Source organism: Natator depressus, chromosome 1 (genome assembly GCF_965152275.1).
Source record: "Natator depressus isolate rNatDep1 chromosome 1, rNatDep2.hap1, whole genome shotgun sequence".
Taxonomy (NCBI): Eukaryota; Metazoa; Chordata; order Testudines; family Cheloniidae; genus Natator; species Natator depressus.
The window spans coordinates 335493088-335519771 of record NC_134234.1 but is presented as its reverse complement, the minus strand read 5'-3'; positions in this window follow the sequence as shown (position 1 = coordinate 335519771).

Genomic DNA, 26684 nt, shown 5'->3' with positions numbered 1-26684 from the left:
ATGCGTGTGTGTAACTCTGATTAGGCCAAATGGGGAATTGTATGTGCACAAGAGAACAGGATACTATATTATTTTCTAAATTTAAAGCCTCCTCGTTCAGTGAGTGTTTCTTCCCTGCAGCAGGAGATAAAGGTTATTGATGCAAAACCAGACTTTAAAAAGCCCATTCTGCTGAGTATATGGCTTGTCAGCCAGTGCAATAAAAGCTGGATAGTCCTTCTGTTGGCAAGGCTTCTTAAAACTGTGTAACAGGTAAATGTGTGTGGGGGGGGGGCTTTCTAATATAAACTCCAGTAAGCCTCGTCACTTGCAATGCCTTGTAGGGAGTCCTGGGAACCGTACGGGGCTTTGCGTCAAGAGCAGTCCTCTTTCAGAAGCAAGAGATTCAGATTTTACATGAAGGCCCCAATTCAGCACAGCATTCAGGCACATACTTAAGTGATTTCCTGACTCAGGGCCAAAAAACCTAACTGATAACACTTGTTAATGTCCAACCTCTGCCACTGCTGCTACTCTTTGTAGACATGAAGTAGGTAGGGTATATTAGACAGACACTATGCCCTGTGCCCTTTTTGTGATTAGAAAAGCCATCTTGATCAAGCGGATTTCATTCACACTGTCTATATTATTATTTATTTAGAGCAACACCCACTCTGTCTGCTAGGTGCCTCCCAAACACTCATAGAATCATAGAATATTAGGGTTGGAAGAGACCTCAGGAGGTCATCTAGTCCAACCCCCTGCTCAAAGCAGGACCAACACCAAATAAATCATCTCAGCCAGGGCTTTGTCAAGCCAGGCCTTAAAAACCTCTAAGGATGGAGATTCCACCACCTCCCTAGGGAACCCATTCCAGTGCTTCACCACCCTCCTAGTGAAATAGTGTTTCCTAATATCCAATTGATGTCAAGACCTCCCCCACTGCAACTTGAGACCATTGCTTCTTATTCTGTCATCTGCCACCACTGAGAACAGCTGAGCTCCATCCTCTTTGCAACCCGCCGCCAGGTAGCTGAAGGCTGCTATCAAATCCCGCCTCACTCTTCTCTTCTGCAGACTAAATAACCCCAGTTCCCTCAGCCTCTCCTCGTAAATCATGTGCCCCAGCCCCCTAATCATTTTTGTTGCCCTCCCCTGGACTCTCTCCAATTTGTCCACATCCTTTCTGTAGTGGGGGCGCCAAGCTGGGCGCAATACTCCAGATGTGGCCTCACCAGTGCCGAATAGAGGGGAATAATCACTTCCCTCCATCTGCTGGCAATGCTCCTACTAATGCAGCCCAATATACCATTAGCCTTCTTGGCAACAAGGGCACACTGTTGACTCATATCCAGCTTCTCCTCCACTGTAATCCCCAGGTCCTTTTCTGCAGAACTGCCACTAAGGCAGTCAGTCCCCAGCCTGTAGCAGTGCATGGGATTCTTCCTTCCTAAGTGCAGGACTCTGCACTTGTCCTTGTTGAACCTCATCAAGGCATTCCCTGCTTTGAGGAATTCACAGGCTAAGGACAGACAAACAGAAAGATGTTTGTACACAGACCAACTCAATTCACTGAAAACAGAACTGCAGAAGTGGGCACTTATATGGTAGTGGCCTTGTGGGTGAGTTCAGTGTGGTGACTGGACTGCAAATTTAGGGTTAGTCCTGCAAAACCCCCAAGCACAGTGCTTACTTCCAAGAGCAGTCCCACTGACATAAACACTCTGCCTGGTCATGTTTGCTCTAAATATGGTACTACTCGTAGTGCCAAGGCTACATGTAGTAGAAAGTTTTCAGGACTGTGGTCTAATTCCACTATTCCTACTTGCAGGCCTCCACTTGGAAGCCCCTTAAGGATATGGAACAGTTTAGTAACCATTTAATTCATGGAATATTGGACCCCTGTGACAAAACTTCCACCCCAAGAAACTAAGGCCCAGTGTATTCTGGGACAATCATAGATATGATGGAGCTCTGAGTAACTGATATCAATGGCAAGATTTGCAAAAGTTGAATTCTGCTCCAGTTGATGTCAACAATAAAACTCCCATGATCAGAGCAGAATTAGGCTAATGCCTAGGGCTTTTGAAAGCCCAAACCCACAGGTCTATTGAATTATTTACAGGCAAAGACCTGCAATGCTATAGGACTGAATGCATTTATATTGCTTTTATTGTCTTAACATTAATATGTGTCTATTTCTAAATAAATTAAAATGAGTTCCAGTAATAAATGATCTGGCCATTTAATAAGACATCTGTCCAGTTCAGAAAAGTCTCTTGAAATTTAGTGCTCAAGCTCCCTAAGCTAAAGAGCTATCATTTGAATGGCCTGCAATGCACAATTCTCCACTAAGGTGCAGTTAAAAAAAGGTACAATACTTTGCCCAAAGAGACTAGTAATTACTTGTGTAAAATGTTTAAATATGTTGCTTATGAAATATAATCCTCTCTCATAATGGGTTGGAAAAGAGCTAATTATTTGACTCTTCAGCAAATAAGCCCTTCAATATTCATGTATTTATTGTTTGTTGTGTGCTTGCTTACTTGCCGAGTGCTTGTGCAATGCTGACAGATCCCGGTCATCAGCGGGCAGTATCGAACTCTGGATCTTAGTGCATGAGCCTCTACAGCATGAGCTAAAAGCCAACTGGCTATTAGCTAAGGCTATACAGCAGACTCATTTAACTCTCTCTAAGTGGTCTCGGTGCCACTAGATGGAAAAGAACACCAGACCCAGGAGGTGTGTGGGTTACACTTGCTTGACATTTATAGTGTGGTGTGTTTTGGGGGCTGCATGCTAAGCCAAGCAGCCTCCTAGGTTAGGCTGAGAGTTTACTAATAAGGCTCTAGCTTTCTAACCTTTGATCCCTATTCCCGCTAGGATTCCTAACAAAGGGGCAGGGCTAACACAGGGAGAACAGGGGTTTAAAAAGCCAGCTCCTCTGTGGCCAGAAGAGCTAGCAAACAGGAGAGTTTTGCGAGGGAGGGTGAGAGGCAGTTACATCTAACAAACATACTCTAAACATAGGCCAGTTGTTACCTGGGGTTTTCAGAACCTCAAACAGTGGTAACTTAACTGTTTCACTCCAGGCAGTGTCAAGAATAAATCAGTGGGAACACAGCAATTCTGTCTGATAGATAATTAATACAAGTAAGCCTGCCCTTATTTAAAACTACAATTTATTAGATATTAAGCACACACAGATAAAAAGAATAGGTTTAGGACATCCCAGATATAGTTACCCACAGTCTGAGATGGTTTTGAGTATCACCAGCCAGGCTTCCAGGGGCCCTCTTTCCATCTAGCTGATGGAGAGTTTAGATGTCAGCTCCTTGCCAGAAGAAAAGCTCCCTTGGACTGCTCTGAGGTATTAACTTTTACCTAATTTTTTATAGCTAACCCTAACAAAACACATAACCTATAGTGACTCCAAACTGGGTCAGCATAATAACCTCTATTGGGTCACCAATTCTCCTAATTTCAACAAACTACTCATTACCTCGAAACATTTCAAGTATTTCTAGCCATAACAACAATATGTCAGGGGCACCTAAAACCAAGGTCGCTATCCACCCAGTCTCTTCCATAACTTTCTATCCCATCCTCCCATTCTGATTAACAGACTGCAAATATGCAGCTGTCTGACCTTGTCTCACAAAGGCCTAAGATTATTCCTAGCTATGTGAAGTTTGGTTTTCAGCTGGCAGTGGCTACGCATACAAAATGGCTGACTGCAGTACTATAAAGTTCTGGGGTACATGTAGGAATGTCAGATTCCAGGGCACCACAATAACACCCGCACACATACACCAAAAAAAATCAAAGAATAAAGAAACAAACAAACCAACCCTGCAAGAGTAAAAATAAAGCAGGCTCAGGACCAGCAGCAGAGTGGGGGCTACCCAGTTTAATGTAGCATGTAGGGGAAGGGGTTGGAATGGGGGCTGGGAAGAGGTGGGGCAGGGGCAGGGGCGGGGCCTCAAGGAAGGGGTGGAGTGGGGGTGGGGACAGGGCAGCGGGCAGGGGGGTCAGTGATGCGGACCTCGGGCCAATGTACTAGTCCTCATGTGGCCCTTGTGGTCATTTGAGTTTGAGACCCCGGCTTAGAGTCTCTTGCCCGGTCAGAGTCCAAAATGCAAAGACAGATAGAAAATTTTTCTGTGACTTAGTTTTATTTCCTTCAGTCAGCTTCCAAGTTCACAGGATGAGCTTTCTTGCTTTGTCTTCCTTGTTGCACCCTCTGATGGGTGCTATCCATCTGAGAGGCAGCCCAGTGTGCACGTTTATTCCCTGCCGAGACAGCATGTCAAGATAGAAGAAATAAGAAGGTTACCTGTACCTGTTCCTGTTCCTGAGACTCCTGGTGTCCAATGATCGTGGTTCCTTTCCTGTGGTCCTGGTGGCGTACTTTGATTCCTGTGATTCCTGCCCTGTGTCCTGAGTGTCAACGAGAATGGTGATGTGTTTGCCCTTTTAATTTGTTTTACTCACCCTTGGTATGGTTGTGGGTTTGGGGATCTGGGCTTAAAGCCTATTGATTTGTTAACACCTGAGTGGTTTTTGTCTGATAATTGGGTATAATTGTTAGAAGGAGTCCTTAAATAAATTGTTACTTGTTTTCATCTATTCCTGCCAACTTTGTTCTTGGTCAATAAATCACTAACCAATGATAGATTTGGGAAGGGGTCAGGTTTGCAGTAAGGGGTTGGTTTCTCGTCTCCCTTAAATAAGTTAACAAAGGTGGTGATCTTTCATCATACATATATTAGTGTGGAGCCTTCAGTGATGCACTGTGTCGTATGTGGATGACAGGTCAAGAAACATGACACCTATTACCATACCCTTTTCAAAGCCATCTTTGATACGTTAAGTGATGTTCAACACTTGACTAGTGCATAACTTGTCTGGGTGGAATTCAGCTAGCTCTGGGATTAGGTGCTTTTCAACAAGCCTGAAGAGTGTTAATTCTGGAGGTTAATTTGGTCATTGTGTACTGTGCCCCAAAATTATAAGACTCCTCGACTCCTTGCTGCTTCTTAGGTTGTTTGTTCAGTGCCCTGTCATTTTCTAGGAGTTGGTGTGCAACCTGGTCTGCAGTAACTTTGTAGTGTTCCTCTACCTTCCTTGGATCATAGTTAAGCTTTTGGATGGTTATCCAGTCTTTTTTGCTGCCATGAGTCATGTCCACACTCTCAATGGGATTCTGCCATGACTTCTGTTTTTCCTCCTTTATTGCAAAGACCAATTCTTCACTGTCTGGGATGGTATCCTCAGCAAATGGGTCTTCTTTGAATTTTGCCTGTATTTTGCATACCGAGCCTATAACCTGGATGTTAGTCCTGGCACATAATTTGTTCTTCAGCTTGTGGAATGTACTTCTTTGAGACAGAGCGCACTGCATTGACAAACTCGTCATACTTTTGTGGCATTGGTTCGATCTTAAGATGTGTTATACACCTAGTAAGTGTTATGGATGGTTTAAGTGCATCAGTAGAAGGTGCTATAGGTGGTTATAGGAAACATACTGATCTGCTGGACTCTAACAATTGTTTAATCATCAATTATAAGTGTATTAATCATGTAATAACCCTTTATAATCTATTTTTCAATGTACCCTTCATATAAAGTGTAACTGTCTTTCCACTGACTTACATGGAGAGGGCCCCTGGTTTCTCTACCAGGTGAAAAGGTGAATTTCTTTCCTCTAACTAATTGAAGCTTACTTATATATCTGCCCTTATGGAAAAGTCCTATACAATTTAACAGGAATAAATCTTTAGGATTCTATAGAAATTACTCAAAACAAACAAAACAATGCCTACACAGAATTTGAGAGAATAATATCCTTTCTATAGCAGTTATTTTTGTTTTTATTTTTTCCTAAACCATCCTACAGAGGACTATTGCATGTTATTTAATTTTCCATTTTTCTAGTAAATGCTCCCTTTTTGTCCGAAAAAAATGATATAAAAGTTATCTTGTAAATTCCATAGGACTTTCCCATAAGTATGCACAACTTGAAATGTGCATTGTTACAAAGTTTCACCATCATTTTGGCAGTCAAACCCCACCTTCACTTGAGATACAGGAGTGGAAAGCTCAAAGCAAAAGAGGGAGTATAATATGCAATTGGAGCAGACTTGATTTTTAGTCTGCAAAGTGTTCATATTCTTTTCAACGGCTGTGCCAGCCAAAGCCCCAGGCTACTACTTCCATTGGCTCTCAAGTGAATAGTGACTGCTGGAGGTAGCATGCTACTTCCATAATCTTCAGGTCTTTATGTCTAGAGGATACTAAGGTTTTAAAGTGGATTTTTTAAATTACATCTCATGGAAATAGAGAATTTTAAGCAGGGAAGGGCAAGGTACCCCTGTGTTTGTGTGTGTTGGCAAGAGGGAAGGCACAGGCATTTCAGTCGGCCAAGCACTTGTCTAACAGATAGTCGAATGAAAAATCCCACTACACCCTGAGAAGCAGCAACAACTTCTGCAGGGAGCTGAGACAAACAGAACAGAAGATATCCAGAGTAAGGACACATGCAATCATAGACACACACATATACTCACTGCTCTGCTTGGACCTAAGCAGGGTGTTATTTTTCAGATATCAAACATGTTTAAATCAGTTGTTTGGCTATTATCACCAAATTTATACCTGCTGTTTGCATACAATGCTCATCCTCAAGATTTTATAAATGTGACAATTCCCATTATTAGCATCAATAACAGGATCTTATGTGAATCAGTGAAGGGTGGCAAATACCAGAGTCTATCAGTTCATCGCAGTGCAAATATATGATTTTATTATTCCCAAACTCCTTTCTTTCTATTCCCTTCTGTGTAATCTGGGTTGCATGGCTAGGCCTGTTTACCATGGCTTGATAGTCCAGTTAGGATGTACAATTAACATATATGATCATAAGTGATCTGGGGGGAAAAGGGGTAAATAGTGAGGTGGCAAAAATTGCAGATGATACAAAACTACTTAAAATAGTTAAATCCAAAGCAGACTGTGAAGAGTTACAAAGGGATCTCACAAAACTGGGTGACTGGGCAACAAAACAGCAGATGAAATTCAATATTGATAAATGCAAAGTAATGCACATTGGAGAACATAATCCCAACTATACGTATAAAATGATGGGGTCTAAATAAGCTGTTACCACTCAAGAAAGAGATCTCGGAGCCATTGTGGATAGTTCTCTGAAAACATCCACTCAGTGTGCAATGGCAGTCAAAAAAGATAGCAGAATGTTGGAATCATTAGGAGAGGAATAGATAATAAGACAGAAAATGTCATATTGCCTCCATATAAATCCATGATACGCCCACATCTTGAATACTGTGCGCAGATGTGGTTGACCCAATCCAAAAAAGATATATTGGAATTGGAAAAGGTACAGAAAAGGGCAGCAAAAATGGTGAGGGGTATGATAGATTAATGAGACTGGGACTCTTCAACTTGGAAAAGAGACAACTAAGAGGGGATATGATAGAGGTCTATAAAATCATGACTAGTGTGGAGAAAGTAGATAAAGGTAGTGTTATTTACTTCTCATAACTCAAGAACTAGGGGTCACCAAGTGAAATTAACAGGCAGCAGGTTTAAAACAAACAAAGGGAAGTATTTCTTCACACAACACACAGCCAGCCTGTGAAACTCTTTGCCAGACGATGTTGTGAAGGCCAAGACAACAACAGAGTTCAAAAAAGAAGTAGATAAGTTCATGCAGGATATAGTTAGGAGGCATGGCTTTCTCAGAGATTGACGGGGATGGACCACAACCCTCTGCGTGCTGAACAGAGCCAGGAAGGCCATGCCATGCCTGCTGGAAGTGGAAGGGAAGGACAGGAACAGGAAATATAAAAGGCCAGCCCTGAAACTCAGTTGGGCTGGAGCCGCCAAGGGAGACAGACACATTTAGCTTGCTGCTGGAGCCTGAAGAGGACCCCAGCCATACCGAGGACTGGCAAGTTAAAGAAGTATGGGCTGGATGAATGGACTATAAGGTGGATAGAAAGCTGGCTAGATCATCGGGCTCAACGGGTAGTGATCAATGGCTCCATGTCTAGTTGGCAGCTGGTATCAAGTGGAATGCCCCCAGGGTCGGTCCTGGGGCCGGTTTTGTTCAATATCTTCATTAATGATCTGGAGGATGGTGTGGCTTGCACCCTCAGCAAGTTTGCAGATGACACTAAACTGGGAAGAGAGGTAGATATGCTGGAGGGTAGAGATAGGATACAGAGGGACCTAGACAAATTAGAAGATTGGGCCAAAAGAAATCTGATGAGGTCAACAAAGACAAGTGCAGAGACCTGCCATTAGGATGGAAGACTCCCATGCACCACTACAGACTAGGGACCAAATGGCTAGGTAGCGGTTCTGCAGAAAAGGACCTAGGGGTTACAGTGGACGAGAAGCTGGATATGAGTCAACAGTGTGCTCTTGTTGCCAAGAAGGCCAATGGCATTTTGGGATGTTTAAGTAGGGGCATTGCCAGCAGATCGAGGGACGTGATCGTTCCCCTCTATTCGACATTGGTGAGGCCTCATCTGAAGTACTGTGTCCAGTTTTGGGCCCCACACTACAAGTAGGATGTGGAAAAATTGGAGAGAGTCCAGCAGAGGGCAACAAAAATGATTAGGGGACTGGAACACATGACTTATGAGGAGAGGCTGAGGGAACTGGAATTGTTTAGTCTGCAGAAGAGAAGAATGAGGGGGGATTTGATAGTTGCTTCCAACTACCCGAAAGGGGGTTCCAAAGAGGATGGATCTAGACTGTTCTCAGTGGTAGCAGATGACAGAATGAGGAGTAATGGTCTCAAGTTGCAGTGGGGGAGGTTTAGGTTGGATATTAGGAAAAACTTTTTCACTAGAAGGGTGGTGAAGCACTGGAATGCATTACCTAGGGAGGTGGTGGAATCTCCTTCCTTTGAAGTTTTTAAGGTCAGGCTTGGCAAAGCCCTGGCTGGGATGATTTAGTTGGGGATTGGTCCTGCTTTGAGCAGGGGGTTGGACTAGGTGACCTCCTGAGGTCCCTTCAAACCCTGATATTCTATGATTCTATGATAAGTGCTCCCAGGATCACCAGTCGACCGAGACACCAAGGAGTTGATGGGGCTGCTGCTGGCCACCTGCCCTGGAAAGACAGAGGACAACTATACCCTAGAGGTACCAAACCCCAGGGACATAGGAAGTAGCTCAGGGAAACTAGACAATAGTCTGGTTGGTGTTGGCCTGATACTAGGTTAGTGTGTGGCGGGTGGATCCCCGCTGACCCAGTGGCAGACCATTCAGCCACTGTTAGGACCATGGGCTGGGACACGGTAGAGTTGGGTGGAGCTGCATCCTCCTACCCTCTGCCACCCTATTCCTGGGGTGACAGCCTCCCCACCTTAGGCCAGGAGATCTCTGTTAGTCTAGCATCTGCCAAGCTAGGATGCTAGAAAGTGTTGGAGTTCACCTCTGCCAGAGCCCCTTAGACTATTTGCTGCTCTGCCTGGCCTGAGGACCTGAACACTAGGAGCAGCTCATTCCCCATTTTTAGATCACCCTCACAAGTGCATGCCAATGAGGAGGCATGGCCTCCCCCAGAAATTGACAGGGAGGGATGGCCACACACTCTTACATAGGATAAGTCCATCAATGGCTATTAGTCAGGATGGGCAGAGATGCTGTCCCTAGCCTCCTTTTGCCAGAAGCTGGGAATGGGCGCCAGGGGATGGATCACTTGATGATTACCTGTCTGTTCATTCCCTCTGCAGCACCTGGCACTTGCCAGTGTCAGAAGACAGGATAGTGGGCTAGATGGACCATTGATCAAACCCAGTATAGCTGTTCTTACATTCTTATATAACCAGAGGTCAAGCAAAGAGGAGGAGCAAATGATGGGGGACATGTTTGGGAGAGTATCAGTGCTTCTCTGTCTATCTTATTGAGTCTCTGAGGGGAGGAGGATTAGAATGAAGCAGAATTTGGAGCTCAGAGTCCAAAATCTGCCTTTGATTTCTGCATGGGTCATCTGCCACTGGATTCACTAAAGCATTGTTGCACCCATTTTTGATCAGCATTCTCAGAGTTTATGATGACAAATAAATTGCATGTTTTGATTTGACAATAGGAAGTTTAATTAACCCCTTTTGTCACCCTGTATATGTTAAGAGAACACATCGGGTGCTAGGTACATCATGTTGAACAGCAGCACTTACATGGAAAGCCACCATTTTCTGTGCTGCACAGAAGCTGCAGCAAAAATGCAGCAATGGATGTATTAAGTACCAGCAGCTGCCTTACTTTTATTGTAACTGTTAACCTCTCCTTCCTCGGCTGCACAAGCTCAGCCATTAAATGGGAGACACAGGTATGATTCCTGACTCTACCTGATTCGGAGCCAGGACTCGAACCTGGCTTTTCCACATTGTCCCTGGGCTGCTGGCTACTCAGGGGGAAAGGTATGTGGGTCTCTTTCCCTTCTATTTTTTTGTAAAAAAAATTCAAAAGCTCTCATTATATCATTACCATGTGGCATGAAACCAAATGTCAACACCTCACAATTTTCCTCGAAGCAGAATCCTTGTTTTGTGACCAGCCCTACTAAGTATATTTCTGGACAGTGCCTGACACAACTGAGCCCTGATCTCGACTGGAGCTTTTAAGTGCTACTGTGACACAAACAATCCATGCATAAAAATACTTTGAGCTAGTCAACATTTTAAATAACTGGTTTATACGGCATGCAGCCACTTGTATTGGATTTTTGTAGGCTTTGAAAAATTATGATTGAATACAAGTGAATTGTGCTGGAGGGTGGGATTTTCCCTATCATTCTTTTTAAAAAATGGTAGGGGTTTTAGACTCATTAAGAGCCCTCTGTTTCACCTAACTGACTGTCTCATTTTTCCTACACGCCAGGGAGTAGGCAGCGATGTGCACTAAAAAGGGAACAGTCAGACAAAATCTCAGCTTTTATGTTAAAATCCATGTTTTCGTGAGGGGGGAAATAGAATGAAAAAGGTGTGTATAAATATGTAGAGCTCTAGTAATTTACTCTTCAGCGGGTCATGTTGCTGGACGGTTTAGGAGCCAGTTCACACTGTTACTAAATAAAAGCAAAAAATATAGTTACCATGGCAACTGCCACACCACATGGTGCTGATTTTTCCCTCTGAGATTTGAAAAACCCATACATTTTTAAGGAAACATGCACAAAAATACCTCCTGTAAAACTTGTGTGACTTTGTCTGTGCTTTTATTAAACTGGAGTAGATTAAATCTATTCATCAGTAACTATTTCTGCTGAGCCATTTCAAACAAGGCCATGGGGGAGTGTTATGAGAGTGCTATAGAGAGAGATATATCTTCATCTATGTGTGTTATGTAGATAGCTAATATGAAAATTGCCACGTACTTGCACATAAGAATCTGTAGCATAGTAAGTTCAACTAAATTATTATGCATTGCAAAATGGCTCTATATATCTAATTTAAAGTCTTACCTGACCGCCCTTTGTGGTTGTATCTGAGGACCTGACAGCCTGTAATGTATTTAGCCTCAGAGCACCCTTCGAGGTAGGGAACTGCTATTATCCCCATTATACAGCTGGGAGAATGGAGACATGCAGATTAAGTGGCTTGCCCAAAGTTACACAGGAGTGGGACTCAGAAAGGAAGGCTGATTCAGTGGTGAGGGTGATAAATAAGGGCTCAGGTCCCAAAGCTTCAATTCCTTATTCTACTGCAGCCTTTCTAACAGGAGTCCACTTCAGCCATTTGACAGATTCATAAGCTCATGTAATTCAATGTGATTTCCTTCACAAGCCCTGGTCCATTCCTCTTTGGTCTTAATGGCTGACACGTATTCCTCCTCCTTGGGTGGTAATTTATTATTGATTATTTTTTGAGTGATAGACACCCCTCAAAAGGTTCAGAAGATTGTTTTGAGTATTCAGAATTTGACCCGTGTTGTTTAATTGTGATTCATCAGAAAAATTGCCTAGGTTTATTTCTATTTCCTGAGACACAAACATTCAAGAACTTTCTTGTAATATAAGGCCTGGGCTACACACAGGCTAATATGACTAGGGCCCTATAACTATATACCAACATAACTAGGGCCCTACCAAATTCCTGGTCCATTTTGGTCAGTTTCACAGTCATAGGATTTAAAAACTCTTAAATGTCATGATTTCAGCTATTTAAATCTAAAATTTCATGGTACTGTAATTGTAGGGGTCCTGACCCAAAAAGGAGTTGGGGGCTGGCGGGGAGGGGTTGCAAGCATAGGTGGCAGGTGAACCGTGGGCTTGGGAAGGTTAGCCCCCAGACGGCCCACCCCTTCTGTCCAGGGCCCTGCCCCTCCCACCTCCTTTCCCCCGCTAGAGCCCAGAGGGCCGCCCCACTGCCAGCCCCGGAGCTCCCGGCGGGCGTGCAGGCAGCACGGCCCCCAGCCTGAGCCCTGGAGCAACAAGCGGTCAGTTAGGCAGCTGATCGTGGCCCCCAGCACAGCGAGTGGGCAGCGCGGCCCCCCCACCCCAACCCAGAGCTCCAGCCGCCCGGAGTCCCAGACTGCAGGCCAGTCCCCACTAGCCCCAGCCCAGGGCAAGGGCACCGGAGCCCTCCCAAAAGTGTGGGGGTGGGGTGGGAGCCCCTACCCGAGGTGGAGGTGAAGGCAGGCAGCCCCCTGCCCATGTCCTAGGCCCCTCACCCAGGGCAGGTGGAGGGACCCAGGCTCCCCACAGCTGCCCGCACAGTTCTCCCCAACCCAGCTCTGGCTAGAGGGTGGGGCTTGGAGCCGCAGCCCAACCGTGATAAGAGCAGGTGGTCAGCTGTGGGGAGCCGCAGCTCACCATCCACCTGTCCATGGTGAGGGGGGCCCGAGCAGCCGCCGGCCCGTATCCCCGCCCCCTGGGCTCTCCACCCACCTGGGGCAGGTGGAGGGTCCACAATTCCTCACAGCTGCCCATGTACAGCTCTTACCATGTCCAGGCTGCAGATCCGAGGTCCCCCCCACCCACCCCCGCCAGAGCTGGGCTGGGCTGGGGAGAGCTGCGCAGGCAGCTGTGTGGAGCTGGCGTGGAGTCACAGATCTTCCACCTCCCCCAGGCGGACAGTGAGCCCGGGAGGCGGGGACATGGGCTGGGGTCTCCTCTCAGATCCCCCCGCACTCCGGGCAGGTGGAGGGTCCGCCGTGGCTCCCCACAGTTGCCTGGGCTCCCTGGCCAGGCTCCACACTGGCTTGGCCAGGGGGTAGGGTCTTGGGGGGAAGAGGAGGGGAAGTGGACGGGCCAGTCTCCAGGCCTGTCCACTTTCAAAAAGTGGGAGGGGAGGGCCATGGCCCCCCGCTGGTTACGGTGCCACTGGCTTGGGCCCCGGCCAAGAACCGCACCAGAGCGCGGTGGGAAGCAGGAGTGGGCCTGGGGGTGGATTGTGTGCAGGGCCATGCAAGCAGTTTAGGTAGGCTGAGCCTTCCCCTGCCTTTGATACCCATCACCCATGGTCACAAGGTTATAATGAGGAGGTTGTGGTACTGCTACCCTTGCTTATGCGCTGCTGCAGGCAGCTGCTGCCTTCAGAGCCGGGCAGCTGGAGAGCAGTGGCTGCTGGCCAGGATCCCAGCTCTGAAGTCAGAGCCGCTTTCAGCAGCAGTGCAGAAGTAAGGATGGCATGGTACACTATTACCATCCTTACTTCTGTACAGCTGGTGGGTGTTACCTTCAGAGGTGGGTGCCCAGTCAACAGCTGCTGCTCTCTGGCCACCCAGCTCTGAAGGCAGCAGTGCAGAAATAAGGGTGGCAATACACGATTCCCCCTAAAATAACCTTGCTACTCCCCTGCAACTCCCTTTTGGGTCAGAACCCCCAATTTGAGAAATACTGGTCTCCCCCGTGAAATCTCTATAGTATAGGGTAAAAGTACACAAAAGACCAGAGTTCACTGCCGGTGATGTGTTTTTCATGGCTATGAATTTGGTAGGGCCCTAAATATAACCTAAATATAACTAAATATAACTAAGGCAGCTCGGGGAGCTAGCTATTGTAAGCCTGGTTTCATTCCGCTGAGTGTCTACTAGACCTCTGTGAGAAAAGCTGTGAGTAGCAGTTTATACTGCAGAATAGCACAAGGCAAGCCCAGAATTTCTTAATGTCTGTGACTGGCTCCCCATGGAGAACTAGCTAGTTTGGTGATAGGGTTCTTTCTCGTCTTTATTTTCAGTGAGGTCTCGGTAAGGCATTCCTTAAACATCCAGGTACGGTCCAGTGTAACACCTAGATACACAAGCTGTGGGTCATGATCTGCCAGTGTCCATTCAGGACGTCGTTGAGCTGTTTGTTGGCCTTTGTGTGGTACAGATGGAAGCAGTTGGAAACTGTCTTTTTAGTAGCTTTCCAAAAAGTCTCCATTGTGACGTTGCACTCCATTTGATTTTATGAAAATATACTAATGAGTGTGAATATAATGTAACTGGAATATGCTTCATGCAAAAGGTCTCTTGTAAGGTATGTATTTGTATAAATGTATCATTCTTGTATCTGAAACTAGAAATATGAAATATAACTCTGAGGTCCTATTGTAATTATGCAAAGTGTGGACCATTGATGGTGTTTTGGAATCTTGATGGCTGCCATCAACTAGGACAATTGGTTGTATATAGGTCTGTTTACTTGCAAGCCTTCCCGTGAGTCAAGCCAGGAAGAATGAAGGCTTGGGGTCTCCCAGAGATGTGACGATGTCACCTGGTACTGGAATCCATCTTAAACCTGGTGCTTTTCCATTTAGAAGGAGGGGTGGGGACCCAAAGAGGCAAAAGATTCCCACCTTGTGCCAAAGCTATTTAAGGAGGTGGAACAGAACAAAGTGGCTGCAGTCATGAGAAATTCCTGAGCTACCACCTGAGCTGGAACAAGGATTGTACCAGGGAAAGGATTGGGCCCAGACTAGAAAGGAGTCTAGTCTCTGAAAGAAGCTTATTGGAATATCTCTGAGGGTGAGATTTCATCTGTAATCAGTTTCTTAATGTATTAGGCTTAGACTTGCAAGTTTTGTTTTATTTTGCTTGGTAACTTACTTTGTTCTGTCTGTTATTACTTGGAACCACTTAAATCATACTTGTTATACTTAATAAAATCACTTTTGTTTATTAATTAACCCAAAGTAAGCAATTAATACCCAAGGGAGCAAACTGATGTGCATCTCTCTCTATCAGTGTTATAGAGGGCAGACAATTTATGAGTTTACCCTGAATACGCTTTATACAGAGTAGGACAGATTTATTGGGGTTTGGATCCCATTGGGAACTGGGTATCTGGGTGCTGGAGACAGGAATACCCACTAAGTGGAAGCTTCTGGAAGCGATGGCCGGTATGTCCCTCGGCCCGCGCCGCTTCCCGCAGCTCCCATTGGCCTGGAGTAGCAAACCGCGGCCACTGGGAGCCGCAATCGGCCGAACCTGTGGACGTGGCAGGTAAACAAACCGGCCCAGCCTGCCAGGGGCTTTCCCTGCACACGCAGCGGAACGAGTTTGGGAACCACTGGTCTAAAAGATATGAGGCAGTGTCTGGGTCACCACTTCCCTCATAACGTTTGCAGACTTCTGCATGCTGCTAATCTAGGCAGGGAATGTAGATCTTATCATAACCTCTTGAAATTGAGTTGGTGAACCTCGTCAGATTCTTTAATAGAAATGTTATGTACAAGTAACGTAATGGTGAGTGAATTGTGTAAAGCTAGACCAGTTTGCTTTCTGATACTTCTAGTGAGGGTTAAGAACATAAGAACGGCCATACTGAGTCAGACCAAAGGTCCATCTAGTCCAGTATCCCGTCTTCCAACAGTGGACAATGCCAGGTTCCCCAGAGGGAATGAACAGAACAGGTAATCATCAAGTGATCCATCCCCTGTCGCCCATTCCCAGCTTCTGGCAAATACAAGGAGCACCTATTGGTGCTCACAATAGGTATGGTTTCTCCAACTTTGGTAATGATCAGACAGTGCTGACTTTGAGGTTAGTTTTTCAATACAGGGCTGCTTATAGCTTGAAGTGGATGATTGCCTGTGATGGTGAGGCAAGGTAATCTTGCACATTTATACCATCATAACTGCAACCACATAAAGGGGTGGGATTTTCCACTGCTTTCACTATATCTGTAGAATTGAAGCAGTACAAGTTTTGTATGTGGGGACAAGGCCTAAGTCCAGGAATATGTGTGCCAAGAAAGTTGGTCACATGAATGTTTGCTGGAAGCTAAGATGCAAAGTATGTGAATGTGGCCAAAGCTAATGCACTTAGTAGCTCAACCACATATTGATAGTAAAGGTTTGACATTATTTGGCCAGTTCACTTGTAACCCATGGCTCCATCTGCCGTGATCCCTGCTCTGTGAATTTGTTTTCAGCCAACACACAATCAGGGAGGAGGTGAGTCTGACCTTTGGCCTTCAAGGAGTCACGTTGTGCAGTCATGTCAGCTCTCAGCTGTGGAGTGGCTCCTATCCTGACAGGGCACAAATGTCCTGTAGAATATTGTTGGAATGAAAAGAACTGGAGATCTGGAATCAGAGGAAACCTCTGAAAACTATACAGTTTGCATAAATGATAACCGTGGAGAGGGAAGACAGACGTGTGGAGTCCAGTGACATCTGAAGAAAGGTAGACAAGCTGTCTCTCAGAAGTGACCTTGGGGACAATATACAGGGTGGGAAAAGAATATAGCACATTTGACTTGAAACACACTAGACAAAGCCTGCCCTGTTTTGGACAGTGATATTATACCCTAAGATGATGAAAACTAACGCGGACCTCTGTGGTGACTCCAGCCTGCAATTTGGTCCTTGCTCACCAGAGACCCATATACTGTGTTTTCATCTTGTCAAATGAAGAGAGAGTAGAATCTAAGCAAAGAGAGAGTATTTGCCTCATCTCATATGCGGGCACCGTAGTTTGTGCTTTCTTTCTGACCTGCAATGAGTGAGAATGGCTGTGTGGCTGAAGACTTTAGAGTAATTCTTTCAACTGACTATTGTACACTGGCTTCCCTAGCTCTTCCCTGCTTTCCCATTCCCTCTCCCAGCAATGAGACAGCAGGAAAAGTTTTATGAACACAGTTTAGCTTATTAATTCAAAGCCCCAAGAAGGAGCACTAGCCTGGAGTACTAACCCAACACTAGTTGCATACAATGCTCTTCCAGTGGTGGATTTACCTTGATGTTTCAGTGAGAATTTGAGTTGAGCATACTGGATTCACAGTCCAGATGTTGTACAGGAAGGAGGAAAAGGGGAGAAATAGGATTAAAATTAGGTATCACCTTCTGATAAAGACCAGACACGGTAGTCCGTATTTAGGGTGGAAGACCAACAAGGATAACTTAAAGTGCTGTAGGAAATGGAGCTGATGATTACCCATGTGGCATATTTCCCTTATGAGTCAGTATTGCTCCAGCGTGAATACTAGGAAACATAGCTCATTTGGTCTTGCCATCTTTTGGATGAGATATAAATTCAAAGTTCTGAATAATGTAGTTATTACAGCTCCCCTAACACTTATTATTTGTTAGAGCAGGCTTATTAATCACAGCATCTTGGCCAAATTCCAGTTTGCCTACCTCAATATCCTCCTGTGGGTTCAACTGGATGTGCCATTCTTCGTTCCTCCCTGCCAAAACTGTATCGCAGCACTGCTGTGTTCTATTTAATAACCCTTTGCATCATATGCCAGTAGCCAGCTTGCACAGAGTTTTGTATGTATTAGCTTAAAAGCTGGTTTATAAATGTAAGCTACTATTAACTTTAATTTTAATGCAGTGCAGAATAGAGTTAAATAGAGACAGAGCAGCGACTGGCTGAAACAGTGTTTGAGTAAGGTAAGAATGTTGACTGTGCGTAATAGTTTCAGATAACACAAATGTCAAAAGAATACTTTACAGATAATTTGAGGAACAGTAAATGAGAAGAGATGGGTTCAAAGTGAAAATAAGATCAGGGTGCAGTGATCCAAAAATTATATTTGAAGCCTGTATAATGCAAATAGCAAAGCTGCCAAGGCGGCCTCCTTTTGAAAGAGAGGCAGACGTGTAGTCTAATTGCTTAATATGGCTTTATTCGCCCAGCGTGGAATGTTATCAGTAAAACAAGAAGAAAGCAATAGCTCACACTGGGGAACATGTGCCTCTGTGCCAAGGGACAGCACAAGGTTTGTGTATTCATTTAAGCCTTATTTGGAGGACTTAAATGGTACATATGTCTTGTGCTGGCTCCTCTGCACAGGGGGAATATCACCCATTGTGAAATGTTGCATTTTGTCATGAGATCTTCTTAATCTCAAGTCCTTCTCTTTGGAACTGCTTATCTAAATAAAGGTCAAATTGTCCTGGTGACTCCATCATCACAAATGGCCTGCAGTTATCTGTGCGGAGGTATGTCCCCAGCATCAGATGAGTTATGCACCTCTCAGACAATGGAACAGGTTGCCTCTGTTGAGCCATTCTGTTATCAGGTGCTTGAACCCTGCATGACGGAGCAGTGTAATTGTTGCTGAGTCAGCGTGGCAAGTGGGTTTAGTTAGATACAACCAGGATATAACAAGAGTTGGAGCCTTTCTCAGGGCCAGAGGGAGCTAGGGTCGAGGCAAAGGGTTCTTCCTGGGAAAACCCAGGGAACAGTCTCTCTTGAGGAGAAAGTGTAGCCTGATGTTTATATTGTGTTATCCTTTCAGGATGGGGTTGAGTTTAGACTTTACCCGCTGGGTGTATACTGTGTTCAGACCACCACAAGCGCTCCAGGGTGATACCACTGAGTCTCAACCTGTCTCACTATGGAAGCAAAATAAGGCTACTTCTATATTACGAGCTAGGGGTGTGATCCCCAGCTCATGTATACTCAAATTAGCACTGAATGGCCTAACATACTAAAAATAGTAGTGTAGCTGAAATCGTATGGGCAGCAGCGAGCGGTGGCACCAGTGAGCTGCCCAAGTCCATACCCACGGGGCCCGGGCATGTGTGTACTCAGGGCAGTTAGCCCTTGCTGCTGCTCACTTCTGCCCAGGCTATGTGACTACACTATTTTTAGTGCTGAATCTCGATCAGAGCTAGTCTGCACAGACCGAGTATGTCCGTGCAAGCTGGGTGGCACAGCCCCAGCTCCAAGTGTAGACGGAACCTGAGATGGTAACTTCCCCTTCAGCAGGCAGAAGGAACACATTTATTTGTCAAAATCTACAGCCTTCAATTCACTTGCACAGGATGTATTTCACTAATGAACTGGGACTCTCCTGTTCCTGTTTCCTTAATTGTACACTAGGTCATCCAGCCAGCTTGCCCACTATTCTTTAACACATTGTCGATTCCTTCCCATTGTGTATAATCCATTTGATAAAATTCATCCCTGGGATTCTTTTCCCCATCAATAATCATATGGAAGAAAAAGAAGAATGATGATGAGGATGGATTTAGACTGTTCTCAGTGGTAGCTGATGACAGAACATAGAATCATAGAATCATAGAATATCAGGGTTGGAAGGGACCTCAGGAGGTCATCTAGTCCAACCCCCTGCTCAAAGCAGGACCAATCCCCAATTAAATCATCCCAGCCAGGGCTTTGTCAAGCCTGACCTTAAAAACTTCTAAGGAAGGAGATTCTACCACCTCCCTAGGTAACGCATTCCAGTGTTTCACCACCCTCCTAGTGAAAAAGTTTTTCCTAATATCAAACCTAAACCTCCCCCACTGCAACTTGAGACCATTACTCCTTGTCCTGTCATCTTCTACCACCGAGAATAGTCTGGAACCATCCTCTTTGGAACCCCCCTTCAGGTAGTTGAAAGCAGCTATCAAATCCCCCCTCATTCTTCTCTTCTGCAGACTAAACAATCCCAGTTCCCTCAGCCTCTCCTCATAAGTCATGTGTTCCAGACCCCTAATAATTTTTGTTGCCCTTCGCTGGACTCTCTCCAATTTATCCACATCCTTCTTGTAGTGTGGGGCCCAAAACTGGACACAGTACTCCAGATGAGGCCTCACCAATGTCGAATAGAGGGGAACGATCACGTCCCTCGATCTGCTCGCTATGCCCCTACTTATACATCCCAAAATGCCATTGGCCTTCTTGGCAACAAGGGCACACTGCTGACTCATATCCAGCTTCTCGTCCACTGTAACCCCTAGGTCCTTTTCCGCAGAACTGCTGCCTAGCCATTCAGTCCCTAGTCTGTAGCTGTGCATTGGGTTCTTCTGTCCTAAGTGCAGGACCCTGCACTTATCCTTATTGAACCTCATCAGGTTTCTTTTGGCCCAATCCTCTAATTTGTCTAGGTCCCTCTGTATCATATCTCTGCCCTCCAACGTATCTACCACTCCTCCCAGTTTAGTATCATCCGCAAATTTGCTAAGAGTGCAATCCACACCATCCTCCAGATCATTTATGAAGATATTGAACAAAACCGGCCCCAGGACCGACCCCTGGGGCACTCCACTTGACACCGGCTGCCAACTAGACATGGAGCCATTGATCACTACCCGTTGAGCCCGACAATCTAGCCAACTTTCTACCCACCTTATAGTACATTCATCCAGCCCATACTTCTTTAACTTGCTGACAAGAATACTGTGGGAGACCGTGTCAAAAGCTTTGCTAAAGTCAAGAAACAATACATCCACTGCTTTCTCTTCATCCACAGAATCAGTAATCTCATCATAGAAGGCGATTAGATTAGTCAGGCATGACCTTCCCTTGGTGAATCCATGCTGACTGTTCCTGATCACTTTCCTCTCATGTAAGTGCTTCAGGATTGATTCCTTGAGGACCTGCTCCATGATTTTTCCAGGGACTGAGGTGAGGCTGACTGGCCTGTAGTTCCCAGGATCCTCCTTCTTCCCTTTTTTAAAGATTGGCACTACATTAGCCTTTTTCCAGTCATCTGGGACTTCCCCTGTTCGCCATGAGTTTTCAAAGATAATGGCCAATGGCTCTGCAATCACATCCACCAATTCCTTTAGCACTCTCGGATGCAACTCGTCCGGCCCCATGGACTTGTGCACGTCCAGCTTTTCTAAATAGTCCCTAACCACCTCTTTCTCCACAGAGGGCTGGCCATCTACTCCCCATGTTGTGATGCCCAGCGCAGCAGTCTGGGAGCTGTCCTTGTTAGTGAAGACAGAGGCAAAAAAAGCATTGAGCACAAGGAGTAATGGTCTCAAGTTGCAGTGGGGGAGGTTTAGGTTGGATATTAGGAAAAACTTGTTCACTAGGAGGGTGGTGAAACACTGGAATGCGTTACCTAGGGAGGTGGTGGAATCTCCTTCCTTAGATATTTTTAAGGTCAGGCTTGACAAAGCCCTGGCTGGGATGATTTAGTTGGGGATTGGTCCTGCTTTGAGCAGGGGGTTGGACTAGATGACCCCCTGAGGTCCCTTCCAACCCTGATATTCTATGATTCTATGATTCTATGACGAGAAATCAGTATTGCAATGAACTGGCTAGAGCGCCCATGTACCACCGCTCTCTGCTCCATGGAATCAAAGCTGCTCATCTTTGCGTTGTAGGTCCCCAAGTAATAGAAATTCCCTTCTAGCAAAAGTGGTCAAGGTTTGTACTTTTGGAACTGGCGGTTCAGTGTTCTATGCTGTGAAGTTCTAACCGATCATAGCGTGCAGCACAGGGGTAGCCATGGAGTTCCTGAGTATGAACAGATTTGTTGCAGAATGATATCCATGGGTACTTTGGTGTCAGATTCCAGGTTATAAATATAAGGGGGTTGATTTAAAACTGGCGCAAAAGATACCTGCAAGTTTAACCTCATACTTTTAATACAGAAGTGGATGATCCCACATCCTTATTTGTTCTTTCATGTTGCTGAGAGAGTGCTTCTGAAAAAGAGGGAGAAAACATGGAAATATGCACATTACTATGTAGGTCAACTATTAATTGGTTTCAAAGGGCTTTATTATTAAAAAGAAATTATCCTTTTATACCAAGCAGACAGTTGTTCCATTTTCAGTGTAAACTGGGACATATGCATTCTGCTTTGCTTTTCTCCAAACCACCGTGAGAAAGCAAGCCCATTAACTCAAGAATCCAAATGCACAGGCCTTTTGCAAACTACTTCATCTCTTCTCTCTTTTTAAAAAAAGAAAGAGGGAGTGTCAGAAAAATCTCCATAACCACAGGTGAGCAATAAAATAGCTCTAAGGCATAAGTATTGTTCTCAGTATACTCTTAATCAGTGGCTCTCCTTTTTACATCTCAGTGTGAAATCTCCATATGAGTAAAGTTAGTTTCATAAGAAACAATCAGGGATTTTCACAACACATAAAGGTCACTACAAATTAGATGCTTCCTCTACCAAGTGTCCATTAGGGGTTCAAAATTAAGCACTATCATTTCAAAATACTTAGTGTTTCCGTCAAATACTCTCAAAAGAACAGGACGTTTCATTGTTAGATGGGAGCATTATTTAATAATTGTTCAACTTACTTAAAACACATAGTTGCCTTAAGAGAGACTGTTTTCTTTTTAGATATCTTCTTGAATGAGAGCAGTTAACTCCTGCTATCAATAATTGGTGATGGAGTAGGTTTTCTTCTCCGGGTGACTGGTCTGAATCCAGATTAGCTATGACTGAACATTGTTATCCTTATTTAAAAATAAAATACCATAACAACTCAAAATGCTGCAGGTTACAACTCTGCTACTGCATCATTATTGCACAATATAGTACTTTTATTGCTGTTGTGAAATGAATTAGTTGTTTCAGTCCATTTTATGATCGCCTAGTAGATTTTTTTTTTAAGAGTGCTAGAACAGCAAGGGACTGGATTGCTCCAGGGGCTGATAATATAATATTAGCCTTTCACTTCTTGGTCAGTATTTTAAATATGAACCAAATTCATAGCTTCCAAGTCCAGAAAGAACCATTGTAATCATCTGGTCTGACCTCCTATACAACACAGGCCGTAAAACTTACCCAAAATAATTCCTAGAGCAGATCTTTAAAAAATAATAATAATAATAAAAAAATCTAATCTTGATTTTAAAATTACCAGTAATGGAGAATCCACCACAATGCTTAGTGAAGTGTTCCAATGGTTAATTACCCTTACTGTTAAAAATGTATGTCTTATTTCCAGTTTGAATTTGTGTAGTTTCAAATTCCAAACACTGGATTGTGTTATTGCTTTCTCTGGTAGATTAAAAAGCCCTTAATCAAATATTTGTTCCTCGTGTAGGTACTTACAAACTGTGATCCAATCACCCCTTAATCTTTTATTTGTTAAGATGAATAAATTGAGCTCCTTGAGTCTATCACTGTAAGTTATAGTTTCTAATCCTTCAATCGGTCTCTTGGCTCTTCTCTGAACCCTCTCCAATTTATCAACATCCTTCCTGAATTGTGGACACTAGAACTGGACACAGGATTTGAGCAGAGGTTGCAGCAGAGCCAAACACAGAGGTAAAATAAACTCTGTATTACAACATGAGATTTCCCTGTTTATGTATCCAAGGATTGCATTAGCCCTTTTGGCCAAAGCATCGTATTTTAGCTCATGTTCAAATAATTATCCACCCCCAAATCTTTTTTTTTTAAATAATGAACGTCCAAAAGATCAGCGCTATCTGAAGACTTCCGTTTTTAGTGGCTATGTGTCTACATTGTTACTGGCAATGTTTCTTTACCATCTACAGCAGGGGTTCTCAAACTGGGTGTCACAACCCCTCAATAGGTTGCAAAGTTATTATGGGGGGGTTGTGAGCTGTCAGCCCCCGCGCATGCCTGGGCTTCGGATGTCAGCCATACATAGGGTTGACAGCCCAAGCCCTTCCGAGCTAGGTAGCCAGAGAACAGAGGCTGTGGGGCAGGTGCCCCACTCTGAAGGCAGTGCTGCCCCCAGCAGCAGCGCAGAAGTAAAAGTGGCCTGGTATGGGCAGTCATCACTTTTTTGGGGGAGGTCATCACAGCCTGAAATATTTTCAAAGTGGATCACAGCAAAAAAAGTTTGAGAACCCCAGATCTATGGGATACAGGATTATAGAATAAGGAAGGATCGTCCATTAGCTGTTTGAGCCTTTTCACTCTATTGATTTAAGGATGCAGACCTGAGACGACATGATTTTATTGCTCTTGGGCACTGGTGGCTCTGCTCCAATGCATGATACACGTGTGTGACAAGACTCCAGAAGAAATCTTGAATCTGGTTGACAATCCGCTTCTAGGATGAAAAATTAACAACAATTGCTACCCCTGAAATTTGGATAGTGCAACAGCAGTGCGGTTTGACCTTCCATGGGATGCACCTTACTTCAAACTGAATGTTACTGTTCAAATACAAAAGAGACCAATGTAACAACAACAAAATCCTCACCTCACCATGACTCTCCTAGAGTGAGTAAACATCTTGTTCATAGTTAAAACTACCTTGTAGTCATCCTTACTTCTTCTCTGGCAATCCCAAATAGACACCGCCATCCCTGTTCATAAAATGCCAAGAATGTAACATTCCTACTTAAGCCTCCATGTGTTTGGGTAGGAGGCTGCATGTCCAAGTGAAGCCTCTACTTTTCCTGCTTTCCTTAGGAAAAGCTGCAGACTAGGTCCATAGCACTGGATCTGGCCAGATATATCCCCTGTTGCAGAATTACCTGCCTGAGGTTATTTCAACCAGTCATTTACATAAAACATGTCTGGCAATAGCACTTCGCAAGGGAAGTTTAAAAGACCAAACAAAATGCAGCATATTGGGGAGAGAAGTGAAAGTTAGTCCGCTAAGACAAAGAAAAGATCAGTAAGCTACCTTTGGAGATTTATCTGCCAGAGAAGATGCAGAAGATTAAAAACCCTTGGCCTTGCCCATGGGGGCAAGGTAGGGCTTATGTTATGCTGAGGTATTTTTTAAATCAAACAGTGCCAATGGCTTTGAGAGCATCTGAAATTTACAAAGAGAAAGAGCTGATCAGGGAACAGTCTCAAAAGGGGGTGAAGTCAATAACAAGGACATTTTGCTAGTGATGAACTCCTCTGATCTCAAGTTCTTTCATCAGATTCCATAGCCCATCACAGGGTGATTTATGTAAACACAGATAGTTCCTAAGAAATCTCAAAGGTCAACAAGGGAGAGTTCTTCAGTCATCTTCTCCAAATCCCCAACTACTTGGTTTCACTTCCTTTTCCCCTGTAGGCTTTGTTGACACTGGGAAAATGAGGTGTGAGAAAATGTGCTAATGAGTAGAGAAAGGGAGTTGCATTTTAAAATGCATTAGCTGGTTCTAGCTATCCATAGGGGTATTTACTTCTATTTACTAATTTTATTGACTTTCCCTCACTGGGTTAACTAGGACCAGCTAGCATGCTTTTTAAACACAACTACCTTTCGCCACACTAGTTGCTAAAAGGTATTTAATATTGTGTTAATTAAAATGTGTTTGTTAACATTCATTGTTTACATAGACAGGTAGCTATGATCCCACCAAGGGCTTGTCTTCACTTGGAAATCTTACTGGGTGAAATCCCAGCTTGGTTGATGTCAATCACAAAACTCCCTTTGACTTCAGTGAGGCCAGGATTTCACCCATTGCTATTCACATGATTGTGAGGAATAAAATTAGCTGGCACATTGCTGACCATGACAGATTGGTCAATGGAGACTGTAGTAGGAAGAGAGCCTGAGACATAAGCCCTTGTATCACTGGTATGAGGCCTGAAGCCTGGGCTAAAGTAGTAGTCAAAGCTTTGCTGATATAAAGCAAAGTCAGGCTGTGAACTAGAGGCAGGCCCTGCTCACAGAATCTGGCAAGAACAGGGCTGATATTGCAGAAACACACATTCCTAAGAAATGCTAGGCACAGGACTTGCACGCAAACACACTCCAAAATGGTGGTACCAGAACACCTCAATACCAATGCTTCCCCCAAAGATAACAGGAACAGGTTGACCTCTCTTAAAGATAAGGTCAGGATGACAGTATGATGGATAGAGAACCAACAGGTACAAGGTGATGCATGGTAATAACCCATATCAGGGGGCAGAAACTAACTATGTCAGAGGGGCAATATGTGACTTGTTTGTATCAGGCTATAAAAGGAAGTCTCAGAGGGAGTGTCTTTGGCTGGCCTAGGGGGTAGTGGAAAGTCCCGCCACTAACTGCAGTGGACCTACATGTGTTAGTGTACCTGTAACCATTGAGCCAGGGCATTAGGACCGTGCTTTGTTGACAATAAACCTGACCAAGTGCCTTCACTACAAACCAAGTCTGTGGTTATTGGGCAGTTCAATCGGAGCCTGCTGTACGGGCTACCTCAGCTGGCCAGAGTCAGTACAACACGTCAAGAGAACAGACATGCAGCCAAACATCTGATGACATAGACAAGGACAAATTATGGTCAGCTTAGTGTCATCTAACACTACACATGAAATACAATATGATTTCCTACCAAAGATAAGCCCAGTTGACTGAGGCCATGGCTATATGGTGATTTTTTTCCCCATATATGGAAAGTATGTAATTAAACTGGTTTAACTATACGGATATAACCCCTTGTGTGGACACTCTTCTTCTGGTATAAGAGTGCCTTTTTCTTTCTTTCTTTTTTTTTTTTAGTAGGAGAAGGGTTATAAGCTAAACAAACACAACAAAACAAAAAACGGCTACTCTGATACTGAAATAAGAGTGTCCATATGGTTGTAGGAATAGTTTTTGTAGCGATTCAGGCACCTGTC